Source organism: Acromyrmex echinatior, chromosome 19 (assembly GCF_024713525.1).
Source record: "Acromyrmex echinatior isolate Ae372 chromosome 19, ASM2471352v2, whole genome shotgun sequence".
Lineage (NCBI taxonomy): Eukaryota > Metazoa > Arthropoda > Insecta > Hymenoptera > Formicidae > Acromyrmex > Acromyrmex echinatior.
Genome location: NC_141870.1, coordinates 294779 through 310921, shown reverse-complemented (window position 1 = coordinate 310921; position 16143 = coordinate 294779). Strand labels below are relative to the sequence as shown.

Genomic DNA, 16143 nt, shown 5'->3' with positions numbered 1-16143 from the left:
TCGTTAAATATCGTTATATTAATGATTTTTTGCTTACTGGATATGACACATTTAGTAGCAATTGCAACAATTTTCATCGATTGTCGCCAAATTGCAGTGCTTTATTTAAAAAAATAAATCCCTATTCTCCATATTAGTAACTTTATATTCCTTTGCTTTTATATACAATATATATCTTTGTTACTTATTGATTGATTAAAAAAAATAGTATAAAAGATTTGAAACGATGTCTTGTATTTTGTGAGATGTATGTATCATGTAGTAATGTAATTGACAGAAGGAAACAGAACAATGCATGCACTGAAGCTGAATCTACGTTTCTCTGAGAACAATATAGCAGATGAATCTCACTAACAAACTATTGTCCGATAATTGTTCAACTCTGTCTCTCTAACCAATTCGCTATACCATTAGTTCATTTCTCAAATTGTATAGAAATTCTCATTTTAGGAAGATGTTTTAGAAGCATTCCATAAAAATCGTTTTTATATGCAAAATAAATCGACTTTTGATATTTACTTCATTTTAATAATTTCTATTTCAAAGTGTATTTTGATACACTTTTAGATTAGAAATTTTATTTATAAATAATAATTTATAAATATTTATGAAAATAGGAGAAACACTAAAAAATTCTTTTATTTGTTTATATTTGTAAATAAAATTTGTTTGCCTCATTTATCTATTAACGTATTCTTTTTACTATTTTAATTAAGTTATTTGAAAGAAATTTTTTTGTGTTCTCTCTTTTTTATTAATTTGTTCCTAAGCTTAAAAAATTTTGTAAGAGATGAAGTTTATTATTATTATTATTTATTATATATGAGCAGTACATACTTATTACTCATGTAAACGATTTTCTTTTAAATTTATCGTATGTATATGTATTTGTATCTCATTATTCAGAATTATGTGGGACATCTATACTTATTTAATATATGACAAAGTAGTAAAAAATTTAAAAAGTATTACAAATTATTCAATTTTGCAATAACTGATGAAATGATTATTTTGGATTTTTAAAACAACAATCAACATATCAACAATTGTAATCTATAATATATGATGTATTTGACTTGAAAGTATTTAATTTTAATATACATATATATACACACACGTGATTACAAAATGTATATGGGAATGTATATGGTTGTTTTTTTGCAAATTATAAATTTCTATTTTATAAGTAAAAGTTATATTAACCTTCGCTCACCAGACAAGGATCTGGGAAACCTTATTAAAAACTTCAATTCCTTTTCGCAAAGTGGAATAACATCAATTTACAAGGATGAAAATACTATGAAAAAGAATTTTCATGTTTCGAAAACATATACGCGCCGTGTCGATATTTAATTTATATTTAATTTGCGTGTGGTGCATATTAATAAAACATTGTTGAGGATCTCTCAAATCCTGACTGGCATCCACATTTCAAAATCGAGATAAATAGATGTTTTAATACTTTTTATTATAATATGTACACTATTATTATATACACATTATTATATAAAATAATAACATAATGTGCGACTCGTAGAGTCGTTATTCAGAATGTTTTTTTGCCACTCTTTTGCTACATAACCACTCTGCGATAAATAGTTGTACAATATTGTACCAGCTCAATCTCATGTATAGATAAAAGCGATAATGTGCATTACGCGCAATGTAACATTCACAATATAATTGCGTTACATTCACAATACATGCAGAAACTTTGCAAGTCTCTTTTGACTCCGTTTCTTGTGAAAAGCAATAGAAACTTAGCATATTTACGAATTTTGATCAATCGCGCATTAAGCTTACACGTCAATTGATGTTACAGCGCCAATTGAAAATACATAAACTAGACAAACATGTCTGTTGCGGCTTCTGCCCCTACAGATAGATACAATTTTTGCGTCTGTCATGTCAAACCTCGTGATGCAAAGAACATCGGCCCTGTTAAAACTGTTCACTAAAACTAAAAATTTATGTGGAAAATTCAATACTGGAACACAATCGCTATTTAAAATCATTCTTTTTCTGAATGTTACAAGGTTATATCGTATAACTATACTATAAATTAATATATTCATTGCTCGCACTTGCATCTAATAATTAAGTAATTTTCACTCCCGTGAGCCTATGCCATGTCTACGGTAACATTATCCGATTACATTTTCACTATGCTCATAGCCAATCGTACGTATTTCTTCATGTCAGAGGAAAGTACGAGAGGCAAAGAAAGTTATAGACGAAAATACACAATCGGTCCCCTTGATACTTGAAAGAAGTCGCGTTAAATCAAGTAGTGTTTATATCGATCGCATAATCGGAAAACAATGGGATTTATTTGCCAATTAGACAATTAGGTCGGTCAGAGAGGGTGGCTCGTAGACTACGGTCGACCGAAAACTCAGCATCGGTCCGGCAAACGTGTACGGGGATGTCGAGAGGAGCGCAGACTATTTACCGTGCATACACGTAACCGTGGTAATGTTGACCCTTTGGCCTTTAGACGGGGTTACCATGTGCAAATTAACAATGTTTGTTCGGTTAACCCTTTTGCTTCTATCTCGATTTCTGCTGTTCGTCGTCTTGTTCTCACCTTATACACAACGAGAGATTACTGAAGCAGCTTTACAGTTTTTTTGCAATATTCTTTAAAATTTTCGTTAATCATCTTATGATTTGCGACATTGTCAAATTTTTCTGTTTAAGCATTTCAATGTGTGTATTCGAAATGTTAATACACTAAGAGAAAAGTATTTGTGGCTATAAATACATGGTAAAATAATATGGTTAGGAGCTTCATTTTTATGATTATTATTGGTATATGATGTAGGCTATAATAATTTATACATATAGTTCTCTCTCAAACACGAAAAAATTGTATTAAAAATTATAATAATTTCGTCATCATCTTGAAGTGTCCGCATACCACAATCCGATTATAAATCAACAATTAATGCTCGAATACATCTACACACACTTTCACACCCATACTTATAAATATCTATGTATTCATCCGAAACCCCTCTCCAATCCACTGTAGCGACCTCGATGCACATCCACATTTATCCGATATAACTTACTACATCTTTACCCATCCATACACATCTTCACTCACCCCCATCCCCCATCCCTTCCCCCACTTTCAACGCCTTAATTACCTTAATACATCTCGAAACGTCCTGACATTTTTTTCAACATAGCCCAACATATTCTCACTCACTCACGCACGTTATTAGACTACGGTTTATCCTTACTGCCTTTTACCATTAATCCTTATTTCACACATTCCAATGAACTCCGAAATGTCTCAACCAAACACATTTTTGTGTCACTCCACATACTTCACTCCACAAAAATTTAATGTAGTTCAACACACTCCATATTAAATAACATAAAAAGAATGAGGACTGATGTTTAATCGTATATTAAGGAGATCCTAAAGCTGTCTGTATTACCGACTAAATCGTAATTTTTATACAACAATTAATTACTTTTTTCCTCTTTTACAAATTCCAATATCCAGTTTAAAATAATATGACAAATGAAACATACGGTAAGACACATCTAATAGTAATAATTGCATAATATTTCATTACGTGGTTACAACATCTCTGATAAAAGTTCTATCTAATATCTATATCTTATTATATCCCCATGGTTTCATTAATCCTTAGATTCCCCTACATAGAATATTGAATATTGCTGAAAAGATTATCAGAATCAGCAAATCAATTTTCCAAGATCACATGAAAGTTTATCGCTATTTTTAAAATAAAATTACATGATTTTTAAAAATAATATATGATTTCATTCTGCATATGAAAGGCATATTAAAATAGAGTTATCAAAAAATCAATAGTTTATGAGGTACTTTATAATTTATTCTATTATATTTTGATATGAAATATAAATTATCTCGTGCTATTCACTTTTTGGTAAATTTTTGGTAATTTTAATACATACTTTTATGCACAGTATAATGGGAATCAGTTGGTGTAAAGAAAAATCATATAACTTTTTTAGTTTTTTTTTAATTACGTAATTCGCAATATGCAACTACATAACTTTTTGAAGTATAGATTTTTGTCACATTTTATGTTAGAAATACTATATTCTTTTAATAGCTGTTTAAGAGCCTAAATAGTTTGAGGGAATATTTCAAAAGAGTTACATATAACTATAAGCTAATTATTTTTTTGTTTTAAATAATTCCTTTGGCATTCATAATGCATTAAGATCGTGTCAAAGAAATCTCAACTGTGCTTTTGTTTTTTTCTTATGTTGAAACGTGTTCGCGTTCCGACACGACGTATTTCCTGATGTGACACGTGCTTCGCATCGATGTATCTCTCCTTTTTTTGAAACCATTCCCTGCGGATAGAGTTCGGTTACGCCATTTCTGCTTATTCGGCACACACGACCGGACGTGACGTCACTGAAACTACGTGAAGTGTTGATTGTATGCCAGATGCGACTTGACACCCGGGGAGTTCTACCTTCTCGCTATGATTCACTCGCGTTACCGCAATGATGTTACTTCGTTTTTGAGCAATAGAAATTTGGATTGGATGCAAACGGATCGATATTAGAGAACTTTCATTGCTATGCTATATTGCTGTGCTTATTCTCACCAACCAGATTAATTTTAGACACTTATCTCGACATTTTAATGTCATAATTTTTATCTTCAAATGCCTTCAAAAACTGCTATTGATAATTAAATAAGTTGATTAGGAATTCTCTCACCAAATGTACAATATTTATAATTACATATAATTAATACAGTATAATTAATACAATATACGAGTAATTCAGTAAATATATCGTATATTTAAGTTAATAAATGAGAGTTAAATGATTATAAATTTTTATAAGAGAATATTAAAGATAATTTTTACGGATTATATATTTTAAGTAATGATAAACTACTGATCACATACGCTAACGCGCGCTTTTACAACCTTCTATTGAATTTTTTCTTAAATATTCATAATTTCTTCAATTTCATCTACATAATAAAAAATGAGGTATTTTACTGACTGCATTTTTTAGCTAATAAATATCTTTAAAGATTTATGTATTCTTCTTCGCAAGCGATATAATTTAAATTCAATCTCTTACACGTTTGTGCAGTTCTTCGCTCGCCAATAAATCTAAGCGATTCAAAACTCACCACAAGAAGATGGAATGAAGAAGTAACGGAGCTACCACTTCTAAATTTACATGTGAATTATCTTTAAGACATTAGAAAATTAGCTTGGCGACAAATATCAGCGGGCAAAGATCTGCACAAATAACGCATACTTCTTTAGGAAATAATCAAATCTATTAAAAAAAAATGCTGAACAAAATTAGAATCTTTAACATTGATAGCTTAGAAGACATTTGGTATATAAGAATGTTTTATAGAGATAGTCGCCATTTTCTTAGTCGCTAAAGCCAATGAAGCACTATCGTGGATTTATTTTACAACAAAGAATAATCGTAAAGAAACAAATAAACAAAAAAAGAAGAAAAAATCGCACATTAACTTTGATCTGGACATTGGCGATTTTAGGAAAAATAAGGAAAATCGCAAGAACGATTAATCTGATGCTTTTTCAAATAATGTTTTAATGGGTAACGAAACCAAATATAATATTTATAATCATTTTCCGACTATTCTAGCACTTTTACAAAAAAAGTTTTATTATTTAATACGTCCGTTTATCATTAATATACTTTTTTTAAAGTTTTTAATTTTTCGCTAATTTTGCCAAAATTTTTAACTTTGACTGATTTGAGGGGGCAGAAGATATTATCCGATCAATACGAAGACACCATACGCTATTGAACTGGAAAGGATCCGAAGTTTGGATTGAAATATATTGCCAAAATGTTAAGTAACTAAATAAATTATCTTTGACACTAACATCTCGTGTTTGATCAAAAAATTTTGATTTATCGCAATTGAGCTTTGCGTCTTTATTATCTTATTTGGTTATCACGTCACAATTTTGAAAAAAAAATTGGCATTAAAAAGACAAAAAACGGCAGTATATTTTTAAGACTATAATCTTTTTATTATATTTCATTTTATCAATTTTATATTGTTTTTTGATTTAGCATAGTTTTGATTATATTTTTGATACATTTTTAAGTGTTAAATTCGAAAAACACAATAAAAATATGTCACACAGTTATTTTACACATTTAATTTTCTTGTGCTGTAACAAAAAAAGGATGTGAATTTAACACTGCATAGTGAAAAAATTTATATACCCTCCCACGATAATGGGACATTGTTGCTAGATGCTGCACCGTGAAAATCGGAAAGCAAGGCATAAAAGCAACGCTACAGATATAACTTTTTTAGCAAAAGAAGAAGGAATTACTAAGTCTTTTATATAAGATTTAAATGTAAATAATCGAATAATTTTTATAAATTTTTTAAATATATTTAAAATATATTTAAGAGAGTTAATTTTTTGTTATAAAAGAATTGTGGGTGATGGAGCAATTTGAGACTATTTTTTCGAATTTGGATCATTAAATTCCTTATGAAATCAATATATATTTAAAAAAAAAAACTTTTAAAAATTTTAATTTTGTTGCCTTATGTAATTAGAAATATTGATATATCCGAAAGTAGTGAATGTTATTGGGGCTTCCCTATAAGTTAATCGGCTTCATACCTATTTATATGCGCGCGAATAAATCTGCTATTTCCATAAATAGAGTTGCGTCTGTTACTGGTTTTTTTTTTTTTTTTTTTCGAGCGTACCAGTGGCTCGTATGCGTATCGATATTGTTTGGGATCAAAGCGCGTGCTTCTTCTTTTCCCCCTTTGCCCTCTCTTTTTGCGTCTCCGTCTCTTCGTCTCTGTTGGAGTTAAGAAGAGCATTGCAAAAATGTCCTCGCGCGTGCAATCTCGAGTGCACGAAGGTCGCCGTTTTCAAGATACCATGGCGCATCGCCGCGATGTGATCCGACGCGATGCAACGCGATACAACGCGATGCGATACGTTTCTCGTTGCACTATCGTAGTCAGCAATTGACTTACAAGAGCTCGCGTTGCGCACCGGTTATTAATAATTCGTTACCAGGAAACGTTCAGCTCCCGCAACGCGTATATGCGAGTAGAATCAATTTGATATAGTCAAGCGATATCATTGAAAAAGCTGCAATGTATCGCTTGGTACTTACATATCATCAAGACCCGTATATATCTCGATCGACTGGAATTGTTTTACACGAAAGGGTAACAGCACTTTGATATATTTATACACTGAGCAAAATTTCTAGTTGAAAGTGAACGAAGCAAAAGATTCTGATTCATATTAATCAGGATTCTAGTTATCTCAATTAAAATTATAATATAACAGTTTTAACCAGAAAATTCTGATTTGCCATTTTTATCAGAATTTCAATCAACCAGGCTCTTTTTCCAATGTATATGCAGAATGTTTGATAATAATTGGATCACTTTTTATGCATGGCTAAATTGAATTAAAAATTCTGTGCCAATTTTACAAATTTCGACATTAGTGATAAGATATGAATTTATAAAGATCTGCCAATAATTGTGCGCTCGCGTGAAGAAATCACAGATTCTTAGTTTTATGCAGTTAGCAACACAGTGAAATGTTTGTGCTCTACGAAAAGAATAATTTAAACAGACAACTATGTATGAGCACCATCTGTCTTTCTAAGCTGTCTTTTCTGGGTACATGCTTATTCGCACACACACACACACACACACACGCACTTTTATTAATTGACTTTTATTAATCTCATTAATTGCTTTAAAAGTTCGTAAAATATAATAATAAAGAATTTTTTTGCTTACAAAAGACACTGTCTAACTTTTATTATCGAAAGTACTTACAAAATTATGTATAACACTTCTCATTTCACCGGCAATCGTAAATCGATTAATAGAAAAAATTAGAATGTTTATAAAAAACTGATTAAAATCGGAAAAAATAAAAGAAGAATACACTATCCAACATTATTTTACAATACGAGTGTGAATAGTCATTGCCGATGTTTGCCTGCTAAATATAAAACGTTGTCCAAAATTAGCTATCACGTCACAATTTGGAGAAAAATGGCGTTGAAGAGAGAAATAAAAATGATGAAAGCTGTGGAATGTTGAGCATCAGTAGTAAATTTTTTTTTAAATTCGTTAATGCCATGCAAAAGTATTAACTTTTAGTTTTAAAATACATTTTATTTTAGCGGTTAATATAGGACTAGAATTGTTAAAAATTTTAGATGCATGTAGCAACACTTATTACCACTAATAAGTCTATATGTGAGAGAGATCGAGATCTCTCTATATTAAAAATGGAGGCAATGTTGTTTATGAGTTACTATGTATTAATTGTGTAGCTGCTATTTACACCAGCACAGAGTTATCGATTGTCATATCGTTAATCGTTAAATTTAAGTTGAATATCGTTTTTAATTTACCAGTTTAAACAACATCTATTATTTTTTATTGACAACATCAATATCAAGATTGTTCGTTATTGTAAATAATTACCAAATTTACTATTAAAAAGTCAATTTAATTCAAGCATTGTGCAATTCTTACAGACGGAATCTAGACGCAACCAATCCCAAAAGAGTCCGAGGAAGAGTCCGATCTGGACTCATCATCAGTGAAGATTCTGATCTTATTCAAGACAAGGCTTTAAAAGTCGTAAAATTAAAAAGCTCAATTAGGATTGGACAACACGTCTTATTGTAAGTCGACTTTTTTATTGAATTGATTTAAGTTAAGTGGATAGGCAAAAGATGGATGTACATCCTACTCGTGTATGTTTATTCTTTATATTTATAATAGATACCTACTTAAGATAAATGAAATATTCCTTTTGGCAATCTTTTTATGAATAGAAATTTGAGAAAGATGATTTAGCTTAGTATAAATTTTTCTATGTTTAAATTGGGAGCAGTTAAGTAAGAAACTGTCAGCTATTTTGGCAACTTGATACTTCAACGATTTTGATTCGAAAATTTCCAATAAACTTGGTTGAACAATGAACGAGATAGTCAACTTATAAGCTGAACATAACAAATTATTTACAGTAGGTAAATGAAATTTAGTAACGCTGAGACACCATGCCAATTGAATAGCCAAGGTAGCATAACAAGGTTGATAAACATTAATTATAACCATAAAGGCACTGATGCCCCAGGAAGAACCCGTAATTAATTTCAGAACATTTAAATGTTGAGCGGTTCTGCGTTTTAAAAACAATATGTGATCTCTCCAGAACCTATTGACACACCTATTGACCTAGCTATGTCCCACAGCTATATACATCATATACATTAACATTATAATATATATTTATGTGGTCATCAAAGGTCAAGCAACGCTAGCCAGGGTACAGCTTCGGATTTAATTGTGATAATTATTTCAGTAGTTTAGCTCTTTGCGTTTTTAAATCTGATAAAATTTCGGCGCGCAGTTCAAAATGATTATAAATATGGTATATATAGTATATACAAATGTATATATATATAGTATATATAATACAAATTCACATTGAATTATTTAATCATTACAGATCCGGCTTTGACTGTTATGGGCTTTTAATTCCTAAAATATGTAATATTGTGATATTTCGTAATATAATTTCTCTATAATATTTTTGTAATATTGCATTGAAAGATAATATTATTGCAATATTGTAATGTCACTGCAATATTATTATAATATTACGTGCTGTATAGACTGATATTATTATCCATATATTGATAATTAAAATAAAAAATATAAAAACTGTAAAAGTTAAGAGGGTATTCTAGTTTGATAAAAAATCGAGGAAAGAGAAAAAGGGAAAAAAAGATATACATTTAATGGGCCTGATATAGCAGGTAATTCATTCCTTTTCTATATATAAACACTTTGCAAAATACGATAAAATGAGAAAATAAGCTACTGGAAATAGATGCTTACCATTTTTGACTATATTTAAGGTATTTTCATCATTTTTTGTGCAAATTATTATTATTTCCTGTCACTTAATTAAAGATTTAAACATGATTTTTCAAGATCTATTCACTTTACGTTTCGGACTAAAATCTATTTTTCATCACTTTCTTTCTATGATTTACTTTTCAAAAATCTTGTATTTTTCTCTTTTCTTTCTTTTTTTTCTCTTAATTAAAAAATAAATGCATGTTAATATTTAAATGAAATTTGTGTGTTGTTTTTTTTTGTCCTCAAAATAAACTAACATTTAAGTATTAAATTTTAAGAATATGATTTTTTGTTGATCGTTTGTTGTTTTTAAATAATTTATTTGTTTATTTTCTATAATCTTTAAAAATAATATATGAGGACAACATTATATTAAATACATTATATAAATTTTAATAATCCAGTTTGCATTAAACAAATCATGAAATGCGTTTCCTTAATCAAAAGAGACATTCAGATAGAAATGAATCAGATATGAAAACAAAGATGTGAAAAGCATCACTATCCACTAGCGATTTAATGACTATTAAATGTAACAGTTGTAGAAGAGTTACGTTCAATAGCTCGATTCTCCTGAAAAGCTCATTTTTTGTGACGGATCACTTTACTCCCTCTCACTACTGAAACAATAAAACTATGCTATTAATAATGACCAAGTGACAAATATGACGGAACTTCCGATGCAGGCCGGAAATTACTAAATGCGTCGTTATTCCGGTCCGCAGTTCTCATAAATGTGGTCTGCCGTTTTTCGGTTCATAAGATCCTACAGTATTCCATATTGTATATCGTTTCCTTCCGCTTCTTTATTTTTATTACTATTTTCTTTTTTCGATACATGCCTAACGGTTTACTTGTAATCACTAAGATGCGAAAGTTTGTGTCATTTTATCATGAGCCTTCTTGGATTCTTTTTGTTTCTTATTTTCAGATATGTTTAATGCAGAAATAGGTTTTTGCTTTACAGGCTAATTCTTATCATTTGACGTGCACTATACCTCCTCTGTTTGCATTTTAACGAATCGATGTAATACTAACAATAAAGTATTTTATTTAATACGAATATCTATCGCACAATAAGTGCATGATAGGATTTCTCGTACATCATCTTGAGTATTAAATCTTATTCTTAGAAATTTTTTTTCTTCAGAATAATATTTAATTTTAATGAATGAAACACACATTCTAAAAGAATTTAATATAATCCTTGCAATATTCAAGAAAATAAATATTATCCTTTTATACTTTGGTGCGATTCTTGAAGTAAGTCACATGTCATTAAAGTATTTTTCTAAAACGAAAGAGGTAAGTACAAAGCAATAAATACAAAAATTACAATTAAATTACAGTTCTGATTTAATACATAAGTTGTTTTGATAACGCAAATAGTAGATGATAATAAAGATCAAATTACGTTACAATTTTAAGAAAGTCATAGTTGCAAAAAAATATATTTTAATATATTAGGTGTTGGAATTAATTCGTAGCGTTTTTTAATGAAAGAATGTTATTTATTTCACATGAGCATTAAAAAATACATTAATGAAAGTACTTCCCATCACTTGTAAAACGCTACGAATTAATTCCAACACCTAATACAATATCATAATATGATAATATTGAAAAATATTTTTCAGGAATTAAGCATGGATTAGAATTTTTGGTTGAAAGGAATTTATTATAAAATATTATATTCAAATGACATTTTACAATTAAATATTGCATCTACTGCACTGTGAGACAATTGTTGAAAATTGAGTCATTAAAGATGACGAACATTCTATTGTACTTTACTAAATTATTTATTTAAACTTAATTTTAAAGTTGATACATATTTTTGTATACAGGTTATACCTTATCAAATGATTCTATATCTCCGGTAAAAATTCCGTATTTTTTACATAAATATTTTTTATGTTAGCATCGTTGAATATAATAATAAAATTTAAATCCATAAATGTGCTTGTTAAAATGCAAAATATAAAAAAGACACCGATCCATTCATGCGAAGCTACTTTGTGGCGTAAAAAATGACACATGTTTCTGACAATATTTCGTTTAGTATACTTTAGCTATGCTAAAGTAGTATCTTTAGAATCAAATTAAGGCACAGAATCGATGATTTTGGGAGGAATAACGAAATCAAGTCTACCATATATATTAATATTTCACTTTATGACATTTTTGAATTCATAAAGATTTGATTATATATAATTAAATAAATTATTTTATGTGCTATATTTAAATTGGATTATTAATAATTTTCTTTTCTTTTTCAACAAATCATCTACAACAAATAAAAGTAGTTCTAATATACTTAATACAATGATTCTAACAATATATTACCTACAATTAAGAAATATTATTTTTCTTAACAATATTATTAAAGATGGCTTCGAAAAAAACCAATTAGAATGTATATGTTATTCTTTTACAATTCTATGTATATGTTCCTCTTGTTTTTTTTTAATTCTAATCTAAAGAAAAATATAGTGACTTTAGTCTTATTAACAAAACAGTTTGTGTAGACTTTTATGATTTTTTAATTACTAATACATTCTTTGGAGTATTGAAAATAATAAATAATTTTAGTGAAAAGCTGTTCAATTTTTTTACTTTTATTTTTAACTTTTATGATACGTATACTATTTGAAAGAAAGCTCTGGATTATTTTGTACACCTCATTTTTGTGTACAAAAACTAGCAAAACAATTAATATATTCGAATTTCAATAATAACAACAATAAATATGTTTAATGTCCTAAGCCAAAGTAAATTACGCTGTAAAAATTTGCATTTTACTTATTGTTAATAAAATTAGTTATTAAATACCTAATTGTAATTTTTTTAATTAAATACAGGTTATTTCAATTGCAGTAAGAAACGTTTTTTAATCACACAGATAAATTACAGTTCTCTTTGATTATTCCCAGATACATAACGATATCCGAGAATAATTGAGGAACGATAGCAAACAGATTCCGCACCCTCCTGTACATGGCACGATCTCTATTTCATTGTCATCTGTCATCGCGCTCGGAACAAATGATCGTCTCAACAGCGAACACACACACACACACGAACACACATACACACACAAGTGGACAAATCACTCGAGGATTATTCGTCGGAGACAGAGAAGGTGGTTCTCGAGTGTCGCGACTAGATATTTGATCACTGTGACTGAAATTCAATATAATTCACATAAGTCGCATGGATATTCACTAGATACTTGCGATTAATTATGAATTTACTATAAATTTACTTTTTGTTGACATTATTAATCTTGTCGATATTTTTGGTCCATTAGTATCTTTACAGTTTTCTTCTTCAACGCAATTATTTATGTATATGTATTTTGACTTCAATAACTTTAACAATTACTTCCTTAATATTTATTATAGTGAAAGGAATGTAAAAATTTGCCAAGTGTACATGATATCTTTTAAATTTTCGAATTATAAATATTATTAACCATAAAAAATATAAAAGAGAAATTTCGTATAGATTAGTTATTTTATATATATATATTGTATATATATATATATATATAAAGTTTATTCTTTATAAATTAAAAATTAAATTTTCTACCTCTAGACATAGCATGTGCAAGCATATAATATAATCTGATCTAATCGAATCTAATTTTTGTTAATTATACATAATACATTGAATTAATAGTAATTTAAAATTAACTGAGTAACTTTGACTTCAGTGCTTATATCTACATTATTCTATTTTGTCAATGATTCGAAAATGACTAGCCGAGATTTAATTTTTACTATTAGAGTAACATTGATGAAATTGTATTACTTTTTATATAAAAACTTTTAATTCAGAAATTATAAAGAATATTTTTAAGATTTTTACAGTATAATAAAACTGCAATCTTTTCACTTTTTTATATAATACTTTCATAAATTTTTGCGTTTTAAATGAGAATTTCTTTCAATACGTTGTGATTTAAGCAACGAAAAAATCTGATGCCAAAATCATACCATACCTACTGAAATTTCTTGTTTAAAACGTTACAATAATTAAAAATTTAAAAATTATATAAAAAAGAAAAAAAATGTATTTTATTATGCTATTAAAAACTTAAGAACATATTTTTAATAATTTCAGAAACACACATGATAATTTCAGGAGGTAATTTGAGGAGTTTCTATATGAAACAAAACATTTAGTTGGTTTACAATATACATTTTTTCATAATAATAAATAGAATAAAAAAATGTTAAGCAATGTCTGATTCCAAAGATAAGATTGTGATGCAATTTAGGAGATTATGTCGTGGTGCGATTTAAGAAACTACAGTATTGTGTAAACTTTTTATTTATTTAACCTACAAACAAAATGCAAAGCAAACTTTGACCCTATTAATTAATCATTTGTCATGATTAGAATACTATTAGAATTAAATTTAATTCTAATAGTATTCTAATCATTACAAATGATTAAGACTTATGCTTTTTGACTTATATTTTCTGTAATTCTGTTATGAAATATACGTTGAAAAATAGCAACGTTATCGCGATTTCTTTATTTACGTAAATAACAACATTCCTATTGCATTTTATGTCATGAGTGTAAAGCAGCGTGCAGTAATTCTTAAATAATCCATAAAAAAATATGTAAGTAAACTAATTAAATTTTTAGACATGGTAGCGCGATTTAAAAGTCGATGCGACTTTTCAGTAACTTTATCCTACTTCCAATATTTAAAAAGTATTGTCAAAGATTATTTTCACATTATATGTATAATTAAAAAGGTTATTAAATTTTCTTGCGTACTTATATCCCTCTTTCTCATACACATATCTCTATTTTTATTCTTGTTGTTAATGTTTGAATGAATATCTTTTGAATGAGAATTTAGTATAAACATATAAATTGATTGTCTAATTTAGAATGCTCTCAATTTTATAATTTAGAATTATTTCTATATATATAATGGATATACACGACAACTTATTTATGATGATTATAAAATCGCTAAAGAATTCTATTCTAAAATAGTATATTTCTTATACTAAAATTGAAAAGTAGAAAAAATTAAGAAAAATTAAACATTTTCTAGTCTCACTAAGATTTCAATAAATTTTTACAAAGAATATTTTATAAAAAGATTAGTAACCTTTTACATATCATTGTATTTTTTATTATTATCTATCGCAAAAAAGATAATATAGGAAGGATTTAATCAATGAACACTAATTAACTAAATTAGCTACTTTTTCATTTTCGCTATAAAAACAATTCATCATTAAAACATATTAAAATGATAATGATAGAAAAATTAATATATAATTAATATATATTTTGTTAAAGGAGCAATTGTTGTAACAACTAATAACGCTAGCTCGGCGAGCAAGTTGTTTTTCTTGTGATAAATGCGGCTGCTGTAGCAAAAATTTAACACGTGCTTGGATGCACCCAGTTTTGCGCCATGATATATATGCATATGCAAGGTCGCCGTGGCTGATCAACGTGAACATTTGCTACTGTGGAAGTAAAAGTAAAGCCCGATTTAAGTAAGTAAGGATAGCATTATAATTATATACATATAATTTCTTGTACGTATTAGATTGAGATAAATTATTATTCATCTCTGTTGCATCCTATTAACGAGGAAGCATATTTTCTGGATTAAAAGATGTTATTACAAATTGTGAAATCAATTTGTGATAGAATTTAGTAATAACAAAAATTGTATCTCTCTTACATGATTAAAATTTGTTACTTTATACTACGTGCGCATTATTTATCCCGTAAAAGTACCAAAATAAATTTTAATTTTACCGATATAATTCCGATATCGTGTTTCCTACATATTGTTTACAATATATCAAATTAGAAATAGAATTATGATGGATTCTGCAAATTTAGATCGTCTAAAATAGGCTTAAAAGTTCTATTGCGACAGCAAAGTGTGATAATGCAGCTATCGTATGATAACCCTAGGACTCTTGCGGCATTGCTGCACAAGGTGATCCATCACAAAATAAGAAAAAGTATAAATGAAAAATAGAAGATATCAAAAAATTAAATCGGAAATCATATTTGACACGTGTATTTTGTTTAACGTTCTTTGCATGATGTAATATAGAGTTTATTCTGTAATAATTTCTCTATTCTAATTTTTGTAAGTGTTTATATGGATTAAATAAGAT

The 16143-nt window shown here is 28.2% G+C and overlaps 1 long non-coding RNA gene across 2 annotated transcripts; it reads left to right on the top strand.

Moving 5' to 3' along the window:
• Window positions 1–566: 566 nt before the first annotated feature.
• LOC105147273 (uncharacterized) lies at window positions 567–15717 on the top strand. Of its 2 annotated transcripts, none has more exons than XR_015548263.1 (2): window positions 567–8724; window positions 15302–15717. It is a non-coding gene; the product is annotated as an uncharacterized LOC105147273 (long non-coding RNA). The 2 variants fall into 2 exon arrangements; XR_015548264.1 differs by having other exon boundaries at window positions 9555–15717.
• Window positions 15718–16143: the final 426 nt, after the last annotated feature.